Source organism: Chrysemys picta, chromosome 8 (genome assembly GCF_011386835.1).
Source record: "Chrysemys picta bellii isolate R12L10 chromosome 8, ASM1138683v2, whole genome shotgun sequence".
In the NCBI taxonomy this organism is placed as follows: domain Eukaryota; kingdom Metazoa; phylum Chordata; order Testudines; family Emydidae; genus Chrysemys; species Chrysemys picta.
The window spans coordinates 80,367,066-80,389,941 of NC_088798.1; the positions used below are offsets into that span (position 1 = coordinate 80,367,066).

General features: G+C 44.5%; 1 protein-coding gene across 6 annotated transcripts in view; it reads right to left on the reverse strand.

The window, feature by feature from the left end:
• The window catches only part of SPDL1 (spindle apparatus coiled-coil protein 1), a 61,767-nt gene extending 55,022 nt beyond the window's left edge, over nt 1-6,745 (reverse strand). For 4 of the 6 annotated variants that reach the window (XM_065554861.1, XM_065554857.1, XM_065554855.1 and 1 more), the window contains exon 1: nt 6,562-6,698. The gene's annotated coding sequence lies outside the window, so the exon portion shown is untranslated. Of the gene's footprint in view, nt 1-6,561 lie in introns of all 6 variants that reach the window. The other 2 variants (XM_065554863.1, XM_024100203.3) reach the window with 2 other exon arrangements.
• Between the last annotated feature and the right edge of the window lie 16,131 nt (nt 6,746-22,876).

A 22,876-nucleotide genomic window follows, 5' to 3' on the forward strand; every position in this document is an offset into this window, starting at 1 on the left:
AGAGGGAGAATTGTGACATTTTGCTGCTACTTGGGGGGTTACAACAGCATAGGCAGTGACTTGCATGTTTATCACTTAAGCTGGCATCGATGGTTCTAGGAGCTTTTACCCATGATCTGCTGACAAAATGTTACACATTAAGGTCGCTGTCTAAACTAAGTCATATTTAACCCATCAGGTTAACTAAACTACTCAAGGTCATGTTAATATACTTTTATAGTTAGCTAATAGATACAAGCCCAAGGTTCAGAGTAACAAAAGCGACCAGGTTCTTATTAATTTCATTTAGCAGCTACTTGGCAGAGCTGAGTTGCAGGAGTTCTATCTGCAGTTTCTGGAAGAGAGCAGTGCATCTCTTTTCACAGCTACAAGGGCTGAACTCATTTTTAAACAAAAAACTGACTCTGTATGACATCACGTTGTGCTCTCTCCCACCACCCCTTCACCTCCCCACGATTCACTGGTTTTTTCAAGCTCTGTGGAAAGAAATCTGCAGCCCAAGCCCATTCACAGGCTCTTAGAAGCTACACCAGGGGTCGGCAACCTTTCAGAAGTGGTGTGCCAAGTCTTCATTTATTCACTCTAATTTAAGGTTTCGCGTGCCAGTAATACATTTTAATGTTTTAGAAGATCTCTTTCTATAAGTCTATAATATATAACTAAACTATTGTTGTATGAAAAGTAAATAAGGTTTTTACAATGTTTAAGAAGCTTCATTTAAAATTAAATTAAAATGCAAAGCCCTCCAGACCAGTGGCCAGGACGCGGGCATAGTGAGTGCCACTGAAAATCAGCTCGCGTGCCGCCTTCGGCACGTGTGCCATAGGTTTCCTACCCTTGAGCTACACAAAGTTTGGTAAACTTACTTACCTGAAGTAATGCTTCTTTGAAAACATAATGAAAGATTCTTACACCTGAACCTTACAACGTTAGTGCAAGACTGATAGGATCCACATACTCATTTATTTCATTCTTGGTAACAGCAAAAATAGGACAGAGTGCAAAGCCAAACTTCCTTCTAATTTTTGCATATCACCTCTACTCACAATATAAGCAATGCTCTCCAGATATTCCAACCAGTTCTTTCAATTTGACAAGAGGCAAAACTCTCTGCAGAAGAGTCAACATAGGATGGCTTTACCTCCCACAAAATCTGCTGTTGTCAATTATATTTACCAGCCTCTCAAGGCAAGTAAAATTTTCAAAAATGCCTTGTTGACTTGGAAGCCAAAAACCTAGAGGAAGTCATTGGACATTGCTGCTTTAGAACAATGGCTCTCAACCTTTCAAAACTACTGTACCCCTTTCAGGAGTAGGATTTGTCTTGTGTACCCCAAGTTTCACCTCCCTTAAAAACTACTTGCTTACAAAATTAGACAAAACACAAGGGTGTCACAGCACACTACAGCCTAGAAGATGTAAAAGGAAACTTAGTTTGATAGCATCCTGTCTGGCAAGAACTCACTTATCAATAGCTGGGATGTGAAATCCTAATTTCTGTATTGTTCTATCACTGTAGTCTCCACTTCCCTATTGTTTGTCTGTATAATCTCTGTCTGGTTCTGTGATTGTTTCTGTCTGCTGTATAATTAATTTTGTTGGGTGTAAACCAATTAAGGTGGTGGGATATAATTGGTTAATAATCATGTTATAATATGTTAGGATTGATTGGTTAAGGTATAGCTAAGCAGAACTCAAGTTTTACTATATAGTCTGCGGTCAAACAGGAAGTAAGGGGGGGAATGGGAACAGGGAATGGGGGGTGGGTGGGGGAATTGGAATCATGTTTCGCTAAGGGAGTGGGAATGGGAACGGGAACAGGGACACAGGCAAGGCTCTGTGGTGTCAGAGCTGGGAAGGGGGACACTGAGGAAGGAAATTGGAATCATGCTTGCTGGAAGTTCACCCCAATAAAAACATTGAATTGTTTGCACCATCGGACTTCGGGTATTGTTGCTCTCTGTTCATGCGAGGACCAGAAAAGTGAGAGGGTGAAGGAATAAGCCCCCTAACACCACAGAGCATACTCCATTTCCTCATAGCTCCAGCAAATGACAAAACTGCACAGATGCCATGCCCACAGAGTGACTGATTATGCTCCCTCTAGCCTAGCACTACAAGCACTCAATAGCTTCTCTTGGCTGGGCACTAGAGCTGACAGCAGAGAGTCTGTTTCTCCTATGCTTTCTATGACCACTCCCACCCACGCAGTGTGGAGGAGAAAGCCATTAGATTCAAGTGTATGGGGTTGCAGGGCAGGAGTAGATTGGGACAAGGAGCTGACAGTAAACTAGGTCTGGGAGCCAGGGAAGGAAAATGATGCAACACAGGGAGCTGGTGGGTGGAGAGAACTGAGAATAGATGCAGAGCCAGAGGGAGAGGAAAGGGGAGACAAATCTGACAATGAGCCAGGGTGCAGGGAGTGAACTATGACTGGCTGGGTAAAGAGACTAGGACAAGGAGCTGGGGCATGCAAGAACACAGATAAGATGAGAAGTCTGGAAAGGGAGATTGGAAGCTAGTGGGGACAAGGAATGCAGCACACAAGAAACATCAGGAAGCAGGGGAGTGAACTGGGAATGGCTGGACAAGAATAAGAAGACAGGGAATATGGAGAAGTGAACCTAGGGCTTACTAAGCAAGGAGACTGGAACTGGGAACAGAAGGCTAAAAAACGGAGACTAGTACAAGGAGCCAGTAGTGGGATAGAGATAGGCCTGGGATAGGGCAGAGGTGGTCAAGCTTGGGGAAATGGACAGAAAAATGTGTCCACTAGTGCATGCTCCCTTCCAGAGTTTGGAATAGAACTCAAGATTCCCAAGTCTTTACCACACCTCTGCTGTCAGCAAACATCTGTAAAAACTACAGTCAAGGTGCCCCATTCCTCTCTAGTGCAGGTCCACAAAGAGGCTAATTAACCATGTGGATATCAGTATGATACCACAAGAAGGAATCTGTTATCCCCCCCACCCCCATTTGCTTTTTTAACATCTTAGAAAAGTACACAAAAAATACATTAAAGGAACATTATTAACAGGAGGCTGTTGTCTGTTTCGTTTGTTGCAACAGCTAGAAGACATAGTGAATGAAGCATGGGACTACTGGAAGAGAAAGGATAATCACAGGGTTAAAGTAGTTGAATGCTGTCCACAAAATTGGATTCTACCCTGCCTTTTGCCACTAAGTTCCTCCATGTTGCTTGCTAGGCAATCACTTAAACCAAACTTTTCAGATGGTCACTAATTGTGTGTTCATTTTCTAGGTACCCAACTTAAGACCCTAAGGTCTGACTTCCAGTAGCACTGAGCAGCCATAGTAACAATTGCAAATATGCAGTAAATAAGGTCACACATCGAACAACCAAGATAATTCATTCAGGGAACACCTCCCATCCCATGCACTGAATAAGACAAGGGTGTCTCTTATAAAATTTATGTGGGCACCTAAAACTGTGTAATAATAAATATGCACAAGAGGGCTGAATTACAGTTGCAATTGGCACGTGAATCCTGTCATTCCCTGACTTCTGAGGGCTCGACTTTGCAACCTGAATGTTCTTCTAAGATAGTCACTGGTTACACTGGCTGCTCTCAGTGGTGGAGATGATAGAACAAGAAGCAATGATCTCAAGTTGCAGTGGGGGAGGTCTAGGCTGGATAGTAGGAAACACTATTTCATTAGGAAGGTGTGATGAACTGGAATGGGTCACCTAGGGAGGTGGTGGACATAGGCGGCGAGTTATATGGGCCTGTGGTGCCCATGCTCCACCAACATTCATGAAGGTGGGCCCAGCTCCACCAATGTTTGGGCCCCGGGTCCCAAACCCCAGGCTTTGGGGGGCCCTGCACCATGGGTCGGCAATGTGGGGTGTTCTCACCTCGGGGGCAGCTCCCCCGCCTCCCCACAAGCAGCTCCCCTCAGCCCCGGAGTCCCTGCGTGCTGCAGAGAGGCCCCAGCGCGGACCCGGCTGCCAGCCAATTGGACGGGAACCCCAGCCAATGGGAGCTGCAGGGGGCGGTGACAGAACTGCCTGGCCACAACTCCACAGCAGGGAGGGGGAGAGAGCTGCAGGCAGAGAGACCCCCAGAAGTCTGTCACTCTCAGAGGCACACACAGACACAGTTGGGGGGTTGTGAGGACAGAAAAATGGAGCCGGGGGCGGGGGAAAGGAGCAGCGATAGGCACCCCGGGGCTGGCATAAAATACACAGTACAGAGGAGGCTTCCTGAGAGGGCTATAGCAACACCACCACCCCCCGCAGAGCAGACCTGGGCTGCAGCTGGCTCCATCCATCACTCCCCCCAACCCCAGAGACCCACACAACCCTCTGCCCCCCCCCCCCCCGAGAGACCTCCAACAGTCCCTGTGCCACGGTCACCCTTCTCCAGAGGGCCCCCCCTTTGTACCAGACAACTCCCCCCACACACACACTGCCTCCCCTGCTCCAGAGCTCCCTACAATCTCCCCCTTTGCCTCCCCCCCTCCCCAGCCCATTGGCCAGGAGGCTCCCACTCTATTGGCCAGCGAGGCCAATGGGAGCTGCACCTGAGGCAGGGCGCCTGCTTGTAGCTGCAGACCTGCCTGGCTGTGCCTCCACAGTACGGGGAGGGGAAGCCACAGCCACAGCAATTCTCTGGATATTTGAATTACTTGCCTCAATGAAATTAATCTCTTCCTTTCCAGACAGCTGGTGGCTTTTCCTGTAAGAAAACTTACAATTTCTTTGCAAAGAAGTCCATTTATAGTTTTTTCACTTGAGAAGTATATTTTCTGATTGTTCAGAAGCTCATTTATTTTGTTAACTCAGTTTTATAACTCAGCAATTTTAAAAGTCACTTGAATTGTACCTGGTTTTTTCTATTGGTCCAAAAACACATGGAAGATGTGCAGATTTTTATTTCTGTGGGCCAAACCACCCTGTGTAGAAATGTAAATGTCGGAGCTAGAAAAGCTCTGTAAGGGTTAGGGTCCCTTCAGGAAATTGTCCCCACGTCATTCATTCTTCTGGGCATTCCATTCTATTGTTCCCTCCTATAGTAATAGTTATCAGTGTTTCCACCCACAGGGCAGAGGGGGAAGACTTTGGTCTCCCTGGGATTGCCCCTACCATTACTCCCTCTGGGTCTTCTTTCTCTGGAGCTTCTCATGAAGTAAAATCTGTCATGTATTTAATTTTGATGTATTTATTAAGTGCTAATTAATGCACTATGATAGTCCCCTTCAACCCTCTGTATAAATTGATCCTCTTCTTTCCATATGTTTTGCCCATAGGGTTTTCTGCAGCCCTAGGGCAGCCAGCAATAACCTCTGTGCCTTTGCAATGGGGTGAGGGAAGGGGACCATGGGTTCCCTATTTATGTGATTTGCAAGAAATGTTATCATTACTTAAGGTACCAAATGTGTTTAAATGATATAAGTGCCTTGTAAAATCCCAAAGCAAGCTTATTTTCATTTCTCATTAATCGTATATACAGTACACACACTTCATTAATTACATGAATTGAATTTATTATTATTATTAGCTAGGTTACTGGGTTTTTTTTCTTTCAGTGTGGCAAAATATGTGCTATTTTATGAGTTGAATGACATAATACCACGCCCAGCCCCAATGTTCGTCACTAAGTCCAGTAATTTTGTCAAGTGTTCATCGCACGACATGGTGGTGCCTACCCCTGCCTTGTACTTCAGGGGGTCACGGAGTCCAGGGCGGCCTGGGGAGTTAGCGGGGGGCTGGCGCTGGCAGCAGCGAGTGACTTGGCCCCAGCCCACTCCGCTCCACCTCGCTGGCTCCCGGCATTGCTCAGGGGCAGGGGGCAGGGTGGGAAGAGAGAGAGTGGGGGCAGGGTGGGAAGAGAGAGAGTGGGGGCAGGGTTGCTCGCTGCTGTCAGCACCAGGCACCCTGCTAATCCCCCAGGCCTCCACCCTGGACTCTGTGTCCCCCTGAAGAGCAGGGGCCCCCCAAAGCACAGGGCCCAGGGCAGTTGCCCCGGTCTGTCCTATGGATGGGACAGATCCACTTGGGCACCACCAAAAATTATACAAAACTGCCGCCCACGGTGGTGGAATCTCCATCCTTAGAGGTTTTTAAGGCCCGGCTTGACAAAGCCCTGGCTGGGATGATTTAGTTGGGGATTGATCCTGCTTTGAGCAGGGGGTTGGACTAGTGACCTCCTGAGGTCGCTTCCAACCCTGATATTCTATGATTCTACACACACAACTCAGTCTACTGCAGAGTCTGTCAGGTTCAACCGCTGCCACCCATCAGCCTCCGCGGAGGGAAGAGTGGAGAACGAAAGAAAGGACAGTCAGCTCCGACCCCCACCCGGGGAAAGGGGGGCTCCGTGTGCCCAGCTCCGGCCTGTCTGGGGAAGGGGACAACCCAAACCCGCCCCCAGTCCGGGGAAGCTAACGGCGGTCGCCGACACCAGCCCTCAGGGAAGAGCAGCAGCGCGGAGGCGACAGTGACGGCACCGGCCAGCCCCCTCCCGCCACCAGGCCCGGGGCAGGGAACGCCTCCACCTGCCAGCGCGCGCGCTCCCTCCCCCGGACTCTCCCGCTTACCTGGCCCGGCCCGCAACGGGGCTCCGGCTCCGGCTCCGCTCGCGAGTTCAAATTCCGCTCCACTTCTAAGCTTACCCCACAAAACTCGCGATAACAAACTCAATCCCTCCCATCAGTCTGCGTAGCACGTCAACGCGCATGCGTCCACGCTCCCCCCCATGCGTGTGCTCTCCGCCATGTAGGTGCGTGTACGCATGCGCAGAAGATAGCAGTCGGCCGACGTTTTCTTATTGCGCATGTGCGAAGCACATAATTGACGCGAGCCAGCCGGCCAGCTGCACCCACAGCCAGCGCTAGAAGCGCCTGTCCCAGGTGGAGCAGGCGGGTTATGGGAGCACGATGCACTGAGCCCTTAGTATGCACATAACGCTACAGCGCCTGCTTGCAGCCCAGGGGAGAGCAGTGTGCAGTGGTGAACAACAGGACCACCACACTCTAAAATTGTGCCGAGTTGGCTACCATGCAATATATTTTTGTCCCTTTCATTCCCTCTTCTGCTCTCTTGTACTGCTTAAGCTGAAATGCGGCCCTGTAGACGGGTGTGGATCGCAATGTGCACCAAAGTGCCACACTATAATTCCCCCACATGGACACTGCAGTCCTGAAGTTCTTACTTCATATTAATGTAGTCCTGTTTGAAGAGGACAATTTGAATGTGAACTAGGAACTCTTGTTCATGCTTGCAACATCCATTCCACCAAGGGAGTTACAGCATCACACTGCAGTCTATATCCCCATAGTCCAAACTGCAGGACTATGTAAACTTGCCAAAGTTTTAGTTTTGAAACTGACAAAGCCATGGAGGTAAAGTCTCATTGAAAGTTAACAGGAAGTAGGCTAAGTGTTTAAGTAACTGTAGCCATGTGGCCCCATCACAGCTCCCCTGATGGTCTCATGGCAGCCCTGCCTGCAGTCCCTCACCTCAATTTCCCTTCTTAGATCCCCAAACAAACTCAACGCATGGTTTTTTCCACTCAATCACAAGAGCCCTGCTTAGGGTCTGATTTATTAAGTAAATCAAGCCTTGCTAAATCGTATAACTAAAACAATTCACATTGGGGCTTTAGGCCCTCAACATTCCTCTAATCTCCTTAACAAAGATACAATACAAGATCCTGTCTCTTACTTACTAAAACCTTAAAACAAAGAAATGTATATTTAACTAGAGTGCCTAATTTGTAATACATATAGGAAACCATAGCAGACATTATAACTTATCCTAAAACAAAAGGGTGACCATAATCAGTCATAAGGATGGTTCTGGTCTGTCATTCCTTTCTGCTATTCAAAAAGGGTGGCTGACAGTATGAAATTATTCTTATGGAACATTATAAAATCCTGTTCCTACACAGACTGGTCAGAGTCCCTTCTGTCATAACAGGCTACTCCCAGCCCTTCTTAGCTGGAGCATTTCCCCTGGCCTCAGGGTCTTCCCAACAGGGGTGTCTCATTCTCTGCAGTCTCACTCCAACACCATAAGGTGCCCTCTTAATAGAACCATCTTCTGCTCTTTAAAGGAAATAGCCTGATTCCCCTGCGGTAGGGCTCATACATTATGCCTGGGGAAATTCTGCACCACTGCACATATGCAGAATTTATGTCCCCTGCAGATTTATTTGCTTCCCACCAGAAAAATGACTTTCTGGTGGAGAACCAAAGGGAAGCCACAAGTGCGGTCATGTGGCCCTCCCCAGCAATATGTTTCTGGTGCCCAGGGCAGCCAGCAGAGAGATAAATCACTGTGGGGCAGGAAATGGGACTGGGAAGACCCAGCTGGTGGCTCCTATCCTGCACTAGGCTCATCTGCTAGTCCCGGGTGGAGTGGGGAGGACAGGACTTCCTCTTCCCCTGCACAGCATCCAGGGCTGGGTCAGACCCACCCCCAAATTTCTCCCCCGGCTGCAGGAAGCTCTGCAAACTCACCACACACACACTTCCTGCACCCATCACTCCTCAGCTGCATGGGGAGGGATCCCTGTAAAGGGAACTGCACCTGCCATATGCCTAATCCCCGTGCATTCAGACCCCCTCATGCCCAGATCCTCCTGCTGAGCCTCACTCCCCCACACTCAGAAGCCCCCTAATGAGCCCCACTTCCCCTGTATCACCCCACCAAGCCCCAACCAGCTTCACCTGGATCCCCACCCCACTGAGCCCCCCATCCCCAGCATCTGGATCCCCCACTAAGTCCTCCACTCCCAGATACCTGCTGAGCTCTGTCCCTCCATACCCAGACCCCACCCCCGCGCTGAGCCCCAACCACCTTCACCTGGACCCCCATGCAGAGTTCCATTACCGTTACACCCAGAACCCTCCCCACGACAAGCCCCTATGCAACCAGATCCCTCCCCCACACCACTCCACGCAGACCCTTCTCAACCCACACCTAGATCCCACCACACTTGGATCCTGCTTTGCAGAGCTTGCCTGCCCACAAGGAGGGGCAGGGCCCTGGGATGTTTCTGGGGCAGGCCTGTGCTACCACTGCCATGCTGGAGCCTCCACATTTATTTGACAAATAAAATTTGCAACATTTTAAAATATTGTGCACAGAATTTTTATTTTTTTGGTGCAGAATACCCTCAGAAGTATCATACTGTTATCAGACTAAGGCCTGGTCTACACTATGAGTTTAATTCGAATTTATCAGCGTTAAATTGAATTAGCCCTGCACCCGTCCACACAACGAAGCCATTTGTTTCGAAATAAAGGGCTCTTAAAATCCATTTCTGTACTCCTCCCCAATGAGGGGAGTAGCGCCGAAATCGATATTGCCATTTCGAATTAGGGTTAGTGTGGCTACAATTCGACGGTATTGACCTCCAGGAGCTATCCCACAGTGACCATTGTGACCGCTCTGGACAGCAATCTGAACTCAGATGCACTGGCCAGGTAGACAGGAAAAGCCCCGCGAACATTTGAATTTTATTTCCTGTTTGCCCAGCGTGGGGAGCACAGATAACCATGCAGTCCGATAATCGAAAAAGAGCACCAGCATGGACTGTATGGGAGGTGCTGGATCTGATCACTAAATGGGGAGAGGATTCAGTGCTAGCTGAACTACGTTCGAAAAGACGAAATGCCAAAACTTTTGAAAAAATCTCCAAGGGCATGATGGAGAGAGGCCACAATAGGGACTCAGATCAGTGCCGTGTGAAAGTTAACGAGCTCAGACAAGCCTATCAAAAAGCAAAGGAGGCAAACGGTCGCTCCAGGTCAGAACCACAGACATGCCGCTTCTACGCTGAGCTGCATGCAATTCTAGGGGGGGCAGCCACCACTACCACACCTCTGACCGTGGATTCCGAGGCGGGGGTAAACTCAGCCACACCTGAGGATTCTGCGGATGGGGAAGAGGAGGAGGAGGAGGAGGAGGAGGACGACGAGCTTGCAGAGAGCACACAGCACTCCGTTCTCCCCAACAGCTAGGATCTTTTTCTCAGCCTGACTGAAGTACCCTCCCAACCCTCCCAAGGCAGTATCTAAGACCATGACCCCATGGAAGGGACCTCAGGTGAGTTTACCTTTTAAAATATAAAACTTGTTTTAAAAGCAAACGGTTTTTAATGATTACTTTGCCCTGAGGACTTGGGATGCATTCGCGGCCAGTACAGCTACTGGAAAAGTCTGTTAACGTGTCTGGGGATGGAGCGGAAATCCTCCAGGGACATCTCCATGAAGCTCTCCTGGAGGTACTCCAAAAGCCTTGCCACAAGGTTTCTTATTCCGTCTTATGCCTTATTCCGTCCTCCATGGTAGGACACTTGACCACGCCATGCTAGTAACAAGTAATCTGGTATCATTGCCTGACAACGCCTGGCAGCGTATGGTCCCGGTGTTTGCTGGCATTCAAGCAACATCCATTCTTTATCTCGCTGTGTAATCCTCAGGAGAGTGATATCGCTCATGGTAACCTGGTTGAAATATGGGAATTTAATTAAGGGGACAGAGGTGGCCCTTCCTACTGGGCTGTTTGCCTGTGGCTGAAAAGAAATCCTTCCCTGTAGTAAGCCAAGCGCAGGGGGGGGGGGGATTGGCGCTGAGCTTTTCACGTGTGGCTAGCAGGGATCTTCCCTGATACCAGCCACGCGGTGGGGGGAGGGATAAAGCGATCATCCCAGAGAATTGGATGGGGGTGGGGGTTAGTTTGTTTTCTGCTGCTGCAGGTTAACAGGAAAACCGCAGCACTCAACGGGCTTTGTTTGGTATGTGGGAAAGGAGGTCGAAGGAGCCGAAAGACAATGGCTTACCATGGCCGCATGCAAGCCGAATTCTGTTGCCCGGACCTGCATCTGTGATCTCTAACAGGCAAGCCACAGGCACTCAATATTAAGATGCAAAATGCGACCTTTCACAGAAATCACATGTGCTATGTAATGTCAATAGTGTTGTTCACCGTGAAAGAGTATAAGCATTGTTCTGTAAAATGTTTCTTTTTAAATACTTCTCTCCCTTTTTTCCCTCCCTCCCTCCAGCAGCTGCAAATTTTTCAAGCCTCCCTCCTCCATCCCGAAGGCTATCTCAGATAAGGCGCTGGAAAAAGAGGACGCGAGACGAGATGTTCGCGGAAATCATGGAATCCACCCGCAATGAAACAGCTCATCTGAATGAGTGGTAGGACACGGTATCAAAGTACAGGAAAGCTGCCTGTGAACGTGAGGACAGGAGGGAACAACGTGAGGACATGAGGGACCAACGTGAGGACAGAAGGGACCAACATGAGGAGAGGAGAGACGCTCGATATGAGAGATGGCGGCAGGAAGATCAAAGGAGGCAGGATGCAACGCTGGGGCTGCTGCGTGAGCAAACAGACATGCTCTGGCGTCTGGTGGATCTTCAGGAATGGCAGCAGGATCACAGACTGCCACTGCAGCCCCTGTATAACCACCCTCTCCCCTCACCATGTTCTATAGCCTCCTCATCCAGATGTGTAAGAATGCGGGGAGGGGGGGAGGCTCTGTGCACCCTGCCATTCCACCCCAGTGGACAGCCCAAGCAAAAGGCTGTCATTATTTTAACCTTTTTCTGGTGGCCTTTTCCTTCCCTCTGATCCTCCTCCCAAACACCACCCGGGCTACCTTGTCAGTTCTCTCCCTCTTTTTATAATCAATTAATAAAGAATACATGATTTTTAAATTATAGTGACTTTATTTCGTTTGAAAGCAAGCTGTGATCGCAGGGGGAGGGTGGGTTGCTTACAGAGAATGAGTCAATAAAGGAGGCGGGTTTTCATCAAGGAGAAACAAACAGAACTTTCACATGGTAGCCTGGCCAGTCATGAAACTGGTTTTCAAAGCTTCTCTGCGCCGCGCTTCCTGGTGTGCTCTTCTAATCGCCCTGGTGTCTGGCTGTGCGTAATCAGCGGCCAGGCGATTTGCCTCAGCCTCCCACCCCGCCATAAAGTTCTCCCCCTTACTTTCACAGAGATTGTGGAGCACACAGCAAGCAGCAATAACAATGGGGATATTGGTTTGGCTGAGGTCTGAGCGAGTCAGTAACGTGCGCCAGCGACCTTTTAAACGGCCAAATGCACATTCTACCACCATTCTGCACTTGCTCAGCCTGTAGTTGAACAGCTCCTGACTACTGTCCAGGCTGCCTGTGTATGGCTTCATGAGCCATGGCATTAAGGGGTAGGCTGGGTCCCCAAGAATAACTATTGGCATTTCAACATCCCCAATGGTTATTTTCTGGTCCGGGAAGTAAGTCCCTTGCTGCAGCCGTTTAAACAGAGTAGTGTTCCTGAAGACGCGAGCGTCATGAACCCTTCCCGGCCAGCCCACGTTGATGTTGGTGAAACGTCCCTTGTGATCCACCAGTGCTTGCAGCATCATTGAAAAGTACCCCTTGCGGTTTATGTACTGGGTCCCCTGGTGCTCCGGTGCCAAGATAGGGATATGGGTTCCATCTATTGTCCCACCACAGTTAGGGAATCCCATTGCAGCAAAGCCATCCACTATGACCTGCACATTTCCCAGAGTCACTATCCTTGATAGCAGCAGCTCAGTGATTGCATTGGCTATTTGGAGCACAGCAGCCCCCATGGTAGATTTGCCCACTCCAAATTGATTCCCGACTGACCGGTAGCTGTTTGGCGTTGCAAGCTTCCACAGGGCTATCGCCACTCGCTTCTCAACTGTAAGGGCTGCTCTCATCTTGGTATTCTGGTGCTTCAGGACAGGGGAAAGCAAGTCACAAAGTTCCATGAAAGTGCCCTTACGCATGCGAAAGTTTCGCAGCCACGGGAATCGTCCCACACCTGCAACACTATGCAGTCCCACCAGTCTGTGCTTGTTTCCCGGGCCCAGAATCAGCGTCCCACAGATAGAACCTGCCCCATCAACAACATAATCTCCAAAGCGCTGGGGCCCGTGGTTTGAGAGAATTCTGTGTCCGTGTCCATGTCCTCATCACTCTCGTCGCCGCACTGCCGTCACCGCCTCCTCCTTGCCTCGTTTTTCTGGTCCTGGTTCAGTATAAACTGCATGATAATGCGCGAGGTGTTTACAATGTTCATGACTGCTGTCTTGAGCTGAGTGGGCTCCATGCTTGCCGTGGTATGGCGTCTGCAGTGTTCACCCAGGAAAAAAGGCGCGAAACGGTTGTCTGCCGTTTTTTTCATGTAGGGAGGGGTGAGGCTGTACCCAGAATCACCTCTACAATGTTTTTTGCCACATCAGGCACTGGGATCTCAACCCAGAATTCCAATGGGCGGGGGAGACTGTGGGAACTATGGGATAGCTATGGGATAACTACCCACAATGCAACGCTCCGGAAATCGACGCCAGCCCCGGTACATGGACGCACACCGCCGAATTAATGTGCTTAGTGTGGCCGCATACATTCGACTATATACAATCTGTTTCCAAAATTCGAATTCTTTAAATTCGGATTAATCCCGTAGTGTAGACATACCCTTGGCTTGCCCCCAGGCTCTCCAGCCCAAGGGTAAGCCATCCTATTACAGTCATTTTTGAAAATGAGACTTCTTTTCCTAAGTTTCTCTGGCACTTTTGGAAATATCATCACAAACAAAAATTTTGGCAGTGATGAGGAAAGGGTTTTTGGCATTTTAAAGGAGAGGGCAGCAGAAATTCTTGTGTGTGCCATGTTCATAATCAGGATTGGTTGAAGTACAAAGATAGCTGTGCATCGAAGACAGTGGAAGAGGAGTCTCTCATATCACAGCACTGGTGACCAGACAGGTTAGAGAGCAGCAGACATTCAATAGACCACTTTTTGCATCCTCCACAAAAATACTAGAATAAAAGAACCCTAATATCTGGAAGTATCTTAGCATAATTTCTGGCTTGAAGAAATATACACATGGATGTAACGTGTCTTGCAATGCTGTGAACGCCATACTGTAAATGGACACTAGTCTGTTATTTGTGACCAACTGGAAAAGAAATAAATTTGGCAGCCTTAAGATGCAAAGCCACAAAGCAATTTGGAAAGCATTATTAGCATATGGTTAGAAATGCTAGGGAGAGTGCCACTAAAGAGCCAAAATAAGGTGTTGAATTTTACTCTACTAAAGCAAAGGTTTTAGTAGAAATTGAATTAACAAGTTAAATTTAGACAGGTCTAGAGAGGCAGGGTGGATAGGTTAATTAAAATGGGAGCTAGGAGCCAAAAAATCCTCTGTTCTAATCCTGTTCTGCCATGTTCACTGTCTAAGCAATTGCTCTTAATGCCCATTGCTCAACTTATTTGTCATAAAACAGGGGTAACACTTCCTTACTTATCTATCAGATGAATTATAAAGATTTGTCAATATTAGTACATCTTGGAAAATATAAAGTACTTTGCAAAGGCTAAGTATTATTATAATAGCCCATTAGAGCAACTGAGCACTAAATATGTTTTATGTTTTAACAAAACACATTTAGTGCACTGTTGCTCTAATGTAACTGAGGCAAAACAGTAGCATGTATTTTAGAAAAAGTCATTCTAAGATTATGTACAGCCAGTCTGCTGCCTTAGATATCCATAAAGTCATGAGTCAGAAAATTTAAGCGGCTGGAAAATCGCCAAACAATCTTCTCTATTACTCATACCATTTGTGTATACCCAAGACAAATGCAGGAATAATTTGTACCAACTGCAAAGTGATCAGTCAATTTTTAGATGTAAAATATTTCCCCATTAGCCACCTCAGAATTGGTTTTCCTTGCTACAGCATTTTAAGACACTGACTTGGGTACTTCAAACTTGCATTTCCCAACAAAATTGTGCTCCCTAGAAGTTATAAGGAAGTAGGTAAATAGAATAATCTACTTTTCTACAGAGAAAAGGAAATAAAAGCATTGATCCAGTAGCACACTTCATGGAAGTAAATTGTAAATGTGTAGACCACTGTATCAGGAGGTCAGACTAGATTGGTCCCTTCTGAACTTAAAGTCTATGAGTCTAATTGCTGTTAAGTCTTTGGAAGAGTGTGGGATTTGCAGTGTGGAAAATGACCATCTATGGAAATTTATAAAATTTTCCACTACTGTGAATGGTGAAAATATAATTATGACTGAAAGAAACATTGAGATTCTATCACTATCAGACCTCACCATACTAGGAAGCCTCTATAGGGGAACAATGTTTGTGATCTTGTTTTATTGTTCTAGTGTAACAATTTTTAATTACTTTGTGAAATTTGTAATTATTGTGAAGGAGTGTAATGAAGTGAAGGGAAAATGCAGGAAAGGCTAATTGCCTCAGAACTTCTTGTGTACAATGGCCTTTATGTACTGATCAAACATTTTGGTCTGAATAATTTCTTCTTGCTAGATATCTTAGTGACTGACATTTCAGTGAATGAGGTTTAAGTGTTTCTTTTTCAGTGCAAATTTCATTTTCATCTCTTGTAGCCTACATGTATAGCTGAATTAGCATCTTGGGTTTTGCTAATCATTCTCCTCCCACCCCCCTATCTGATCCCCATAATCGCTACCTTTTTCTGTGGTACCACATCTAAAAATCCAGTTGCTCCTCCGATCTTTTGTATCTTCCTTGGGAAGTGCCTATTACATTTAAGTATAGTTTGTGCATTTATTTTTCAATTTATGCATGTATAAGTTAACTGTGGCTACCGACTTTATCAACACATGCCCTTAACACATCCCTTACTGTGTCAAGTTTGTGCACCGCTGACCTTGTACAGAATGTAAACACAAGTTTTTGTCTTGTCCGCTCAGTGTTAGCCATGCCAGTACATAAATGTTCCTTAACAGCAATTACTGCAAGTGGGTGGATTTGTTTCCTTTATCTAGGTAATTGAAAACTAAGACAGCTTTTGTGTAATCTCTACCTGGCAAGAGCTCAATCAGCCTTGGCATTGCTAGTAACATATGGCTAGACTGAAGTATTTTAGCAGCCACTCCACTTCTCTGAGATAACATCCTCCAAATTAAGTGGAGAGTAGGGAAGTTTGTTACAAGCAATTTTCCCAGAAGTAGGTAATTGGTAGCTATTTTGAGTACCATGGCACAGCTGAGACAGCAAGTGAAGTGTTGGCGGGGAGAGGGGGGTCCATCCTTTACCCTGCTGCATTAGTTTCCTCTGTGCTTGCCCTTTCTTTCAGTCCTATGTAATGAAGGGTTAATGTTTTTTAAACACAAATTTAAAACCTTGTCATTTCACCCCATATTGAAACCTCAGATGATATCCTGACCCCACTGAAGTCAGTGGGAAAATTTACATTTACTTCTGTGGGGTGAGGATTTCATCCCTTTTATTTACATGATTCTTAAATTGGTATGAAACCAGCAAGAGAGTTCTTCTTGCATGAGGCATTTATAGTTTTGGTTTTAAATTAAATCCAGTTCATGGATTCAATCTTTTCAGCATGGTTTAATACTAAAAAGGAAAGCAGCTATTAATGCTGCTGGAATTTGAAAGAGACCACATGCTTACAGCACAGCTTGAATGCCAGTAATTTCTTGTTTTTAATCCCAGCTGAACTAACTAGTGACTCTGACCTCACGCAAGTCATTTGATCTCATTGTACGTCAGTCATCCCCGATAAAAACAGGAGCTCTTAGGAAAAACTGAGATGCAGTACCTGTTGTTCAGAGTATATTAATAGATATGTTTCCTGAAATGTAAATTAGTTCTTTTGATGTGTAATGGCATTAAAAGGGCACCCATGTACTACTATGAGCACCTTTGTTAGGATATAAACCTAAACAAAAACTAAACCAGCATCAAATCTCCAGAATAACTGTAGTTCCTTGCGAAGGAAAATCCAATAGGTTGTTCTTTCACCTCCAAAGCTCCTTCCTTCATACCCTTACTTACATCATGTGCACTCTTAGCATCATCCCTCTTCAGAAAGTCCAGGAAACAAGATGGGCCTTGTAGCCTACTCTGAAGGTCAACAACCCCAGACTATTTCAATCCAGGGGCAGAAGTTTCACCTCAAAGGCTGCCCCTCCCCCCCAGAAGATCTTCTACCCCATCATCCTCTCTTAAATTAAGGGGACTCAATCTAGTGCTTCCAGCGATGCTATATGGCAGCGAAACATGATCGCTAACGAAGACTGAAGAACATCAACTGTCTGTCACACAGAGGGCAATGGAATGAACATTTTTGGGCATTTCGCTCCGCAATCGCGTCCCCAGTGAAATAATTAGGCAGCAGTCTGGAGTCCGAGATGTTGTTGTCGAAAGCAGGCTCAGCAAAATGCGGTGGGCAGGTCATGTGGCCCGACTCAGTGACAACAGATGGACTGCAGCTATATCTGAGTGGTATCCGCAAGAACTGAAACGGCCACATGGTCAGCCTCCAAAGAGGTGGGATGATTTCTTAACAAGGAGATATGGACAAACATGGCGAAGGATGGCCAGAGCGAGAGAAGATTGGAAGATGTATTGTGATCGGCTCAGTCTTAACTGATGAAGGACCGACAGTCTACGCAATCTACGCAATCTAGTATCTCTGCTGACCAAAAATTTTTGAATGAAGTAGAGTTTGTACATCACAGGAGACAAAAATATTACCTTCTGTAACTTCACATGGCAGCATCAGGTCTGCAACAGTGGCTAATGTTTCAAGGATGGTTTGAGAATCCCTGTAATGGGCAATTTTGTGGAATAACTGCCCCCAGGAAACATTCTTCCTACTCTTAAACTGATAGTGTTGTATTTGTACCCTGAAGGGCAGTATTTTATATATATCTCCTACACACTTGGGTGTTATAAGATTATTTATTGCTTTTATTAATTCTGATAAAATCCATTGCCTTTATATCTTATTTTCTGCCCTCTTGTTGTATTAGCAGTAGGGCTGTCGATTAATCACAATTAACTCATGCAATTAAAAAAATTAATCATGATTAATTGCACTGTTAAACAATAGAATACCAATTGGAATTTATTAAATATTTTGGATGCTTTTCTATATTTTAAATATATTGATTTGTATTCTGTGTAGTAATAGAAAGTGTACAGTGCTCACTTTATATTTTCGTATTACAAATATTTGCATTGTAAAAATGATAAAGAAAATAAATGGTATTTTTCAATTCACCTCATACAAGTACTGTAGTGCAATCTCTTTATCATGAAAGTATAACTTACAAATGTAGATTTTTTTTGTTACATAACTGCACTCAAAAACAAAACAATGTAAAAAACTTTAGAGCCTACAAATCCACTCAGTCCTACTTTTTGTTCAGCCAATTGCTAAGACAAACAAGTTTGTTTACATTTATGGGAGATAGTGCTGCCTGCTTCTTATTTACAATGTCACCTGAAAGTGAGAACAGGTGTCTGCATGGCACTTTTGTAGCCAGCGTTGCAAGGTATTTACCTGCCAGATATTCTAAACATTTGTATACCCCTTCATGCTTCGGCCACCATTCCAGAGGACATGCTTCCATGCTAATGACTCTCGTAAAAAAAATGCATTAATTAAAATTTGTGATTGAACTCCTTGGGGGAGAATTGTATGTTTCCTGTTCTGTTTTACCTGCATTCTGCCATATATTTCATGTTATAGCAGTCTCGGATGATGACCCAGCACATGTTCATTTTAAGAACACTTTCACAGCAGATTTGACAAAACGCAAAAAAGGTACCAATGTGAGATTTCTAATAATAGCTACTGCACTCGATGCAAGGTTTAAGAATCTGAAGTGCCGTCCAAAATCTGAGAGGAACGAGGTGTGGAGCATGCTTTCAGAAGTCTTAAAAGAGCAACACTCCGATGCGGAAACTACAGAACCCGAGCCATCTAAAAAGAAAATCAACCTTGTGCTGGTGGCATCTGACTCAGATGATGAAAATAAACATGCATTAGGCTGCACTGCTTTGGATCATTATCAAGCAGAATCCGTCATCAGGGTGGTTGAAGCATTAAGGGACATATCAATCTTTAGTGCATCTGGCATGTAAATATCTTGTGATGCCAGCTACAACCACACCATGCAAACACCTGTTTTCACTTTCAGGTGACATTGTAAACAAGAAGCGGGCAGCATTATCTCCTGCAAATTGCAACCAAACTTGTTTGTCTGAGCGATTGGCTGAAGTAGGACTGTGTGGACTTGTAGGCTCTGAAGTTTTACATTAAAAAATAAAACAATGCAGGGTTTTTTTGGTACATAATTCTGCATTTGTAAGTTGAACTTTCATGATAAAAAGATTGCACTTGTATTAGGTGAATTGAGAAATACTGTTTCTTTTGTTTTTTACAGTGCAAATATTTGTAATCCAAAAATAAAGAGAGCACTGTACACATATTGTGTTGTAATTGAAATCAGTATATTTGAAAATGTAGAGAACATCCAAAATATTTAAATAAATGGTATTCTATTATTGTTTAATCATGAGATTAATTTTTTTTAATCGCTTGACAGCCCTAATTATGAGGTATCATTAATGGGAATGCTTGACACCTTCTTCTATTTACCTCTTTAGTGTAATAAATTGGAGTGGATGTATGAATTTATTCTGTACCCCAAAAATCAAGCAGTGACATTCCTAACTACCCAAAATTTGACTGGAAATAATATTTGCTTGTACAAGGCTGAGTTTTCACGTACCCAAAATTCAGTAATTTAATGCAAAGATTTTAACTCTAAATGCTTTTTTCTGCTCCCTTAATAAAAAAAAGTGTTGGCATATACAATTGGTAGATCACAGTGAGATAGCCAAATAGGTAATTCAAGGTCTTTGAAAAATAAGATTGTAGCAATTATGCCCTAACAATATTTTATTGATGCAAGACTAATTTTCTATCACAGTGGGAATTAAAGCATTCCTGATGATGCAGAATAGGATAAGGTTTGTTTAAAGAACTCAGCATCTTAAACTTTGAAAATAAATATTTTAAATAAATAGCTACGATTGTGTCACATTATTCACTGGTTGAAATGGGCCAGAACATGCCATCCTGCAGTTTTAATAGTACAGTCAGCATTTGGATTGTTTATCAGGATTAGCCACCAAATTCAATTTAGGATGAAATCCCACTGACTATACAACAGGTCATTTGCTAAGATCTGAATATTAAATAGCTTACCAGTATGTCTGCAGCTCAATTTGTGCCAGAGCAACATTGTTAATATTTGTTTCTTTAAATGAGTGTTTAATTATCAATTCTATGTTACTACATGCGCTCATATAATTGCAACAATGCAGTATTAATAATAAATTATATTATTTTGGCACAGCCTTAATGCCCTATATATAAAGGGCTAAATAATGAATATGCACTTAAAGAAGAGCCAAATCTTGCAGTGCTTATACTCAGTACTCTCTAGCCAAGATGCCATTGAATACAATGGAAGCTTTATCATGGGAAATATCTAATTTTAAAAAACAAGCAGTATTTACTCAGGCTCTGCATAACTTTAATTGACTGGTTTTCCTGCAGCCAGTCCTTGATCTATTTCTTTATATAGGATTCTTAAATATTATAAAAGTTACTCAGATTTAAAAATCAGAAAAAACAGGAGGAGAAGATTTAGTTGACTGAATGTTTGATATCATAGTTTTGCTGTGGTATTTTTCATTTCATTGTACCTCTCCTCCACTTGTTTCCAACCTCAAGTGGACAGGTTTTCCTTCAGTTTTCAGGAGTATCTAGCTGGGCCACACCCTTCCATATTGCTTCTATGGCAAAGGCAAAGGAGACTTCTTTTCCCTAGAAGCACATGTTGGGCATTGTTATCTCCTATGCAAAGGTATGGGGGAGGGCACACCAAGTATCAGGTGACTGTGAACTGATAAGGTAGAGCAGCTAAGGGGGTCCAAAAGTAGGAAGAGTCCCAAAGGCAGTTTAGATTAACCAACCACAGTTACTTTGCACCCTAACATGCTTCTTTCCACCCTGACAATCCCCCTGTATGGGTGTGGTTGGCACCCCTAGTCCCCACTGTGGGAATTCTCATCTGTTCAGTTAGAGCCAGATTCCAGCTCAGTTGTGCTGCATAAACAACTCAGGAGTCAGATTGGGTGGAAGAATCTGGCCTTTTATCTTCAGAGGAGCAGACAATTTGCTGACTATCATTCTCTCCATTCATGAACTGTGTGACCCTCTCTAGTTTTCTGCACTGGCTTGATAATGGTCTAGGAATGAGAATCCCCAGAGCACACTATGTTACAGGCAAGTCTGTCCCTTTAGCGCAGTGCAGTATAGAGAGAGTCTAAAACATGGAGGAATACAAATACCAATACATGAATTTAGGGCCAAATCCTTGTCCCCTTTCTGCAGGAAAGAAACAAGCCATCCCCTGAACTGCGGATGGCAAAGGAAATATTTTGTGGAGAGGAACAGCTTCCCTTAAAGGCAACTTCAAGAAAGATGTAAGGCAAAGGGCATTGAGTGAGAGGGGCTGTAACAAACAAAACCAAACCAAAACCGAAATGACTTTATGCTTTAAGATCAAATGCAACATCTCCTTGGTGCCTAAGGGTGAGAGATGGTTTTGCCAAAATTTATAAGAACGTGCAGCTATGACCCTCCTAAAAAGTGACCTCTCAATACTTTGTAGATATCAACTCTATATACAAATAACTTCTTACTCGATCCGATCAGTCAATTCTGCTATCAAGTTCTGAGTACGCAGAGCTCCATGTTCACTAACAATCCATATAGTAAAAGAAACCCAAAATATTGATGAGTAAATTTAAATTTATCAATTTGAAGTCATCTGCTTGCAATCATCATGCAAGAGGTAAAATTTGTCTTTTGTTTTTGTTGTGAATTATTAACCAAATTCTAGTTTAGACATCTAAGCCATTTAATTCAAAATGAAGTGTCCCCTAATAAAACAGTTGTTCACACTCTAGAAATACAACAAAACTGCATGAGATTGAGTAGCTCTTTGCATAATAAAAGCTTGAGCCAGAGCCCATTGAAATCAATGGGAGATTTTTCATTCTACTTCAATGGACATTGGTTAAGACCCATAACATCTAAACAAGCTCCTTGCTCCACATTCACCAGTGGAGAGGAGTGCCATGTACAAGACTGAACACTAGCTGTCTGCTGATAGCTTTGTGTGTTTAAGCATCTCACCTTAATCAGGGGCACTACTCTCAGTATTATAAACCATTCTTGTGTGTCAGGTAGAGAATAGAAATTGAGTGAAAATTAATCTTTCCAAGTGTACATAACTGGTTAAGGCAAGTGCTATTACAGATTTGTTTGACTGTTTGATGGCAGCCCTTTCCTTACCTGCAGGAAAGGCTTTTAACAAAATTGAATGGCTCAGTTTGTTTTCAATTACTGAAGATTTAAAAGCTATGCCCATTAAATGGCTTTAATTTATGGCTCACATGGTGCTCCTGCTATTGTTTCTGTACACATGGGATGGCAGGGAATCTCAAAGAGAGAAAAGTGAAGCAATGGCAAGGGCTCTTTGCCAACACATGTTAATTGAGAAATAGGTCATTAAAATTCCTGCCTTGAGTGGTATTCAGTTTCCTACAGTTTCTGAATAGAAACCCATAGCTGAACCAACATAATTACCATACAGCCACTTTGTATTATGAAACAAAAAACTATACTATGTCCCAGTCTCTGTGTTGACTATGTATTGTTTCCTGACTATCACATGAAAACAGGCTATAGATGAAAAAACTTAGGATGGGAGCAGGTTCTCATTTATCATATTTTTCAGAGATGACATTCAAACATTTTCCCCACCCCAACATCATTGTACTTTGGGGCTACCAGTTCTTTCTCCTTTTCAGTACATATTACAAAGTCTTCCAGTTCTCCTTTAATCTGAGAGTACCAGTCCTATGTCTGGCAATCCAAAATAGAATTTTGAAGGCCAGAGGCTGAGCTGTAATAGTTTATGAATAATGT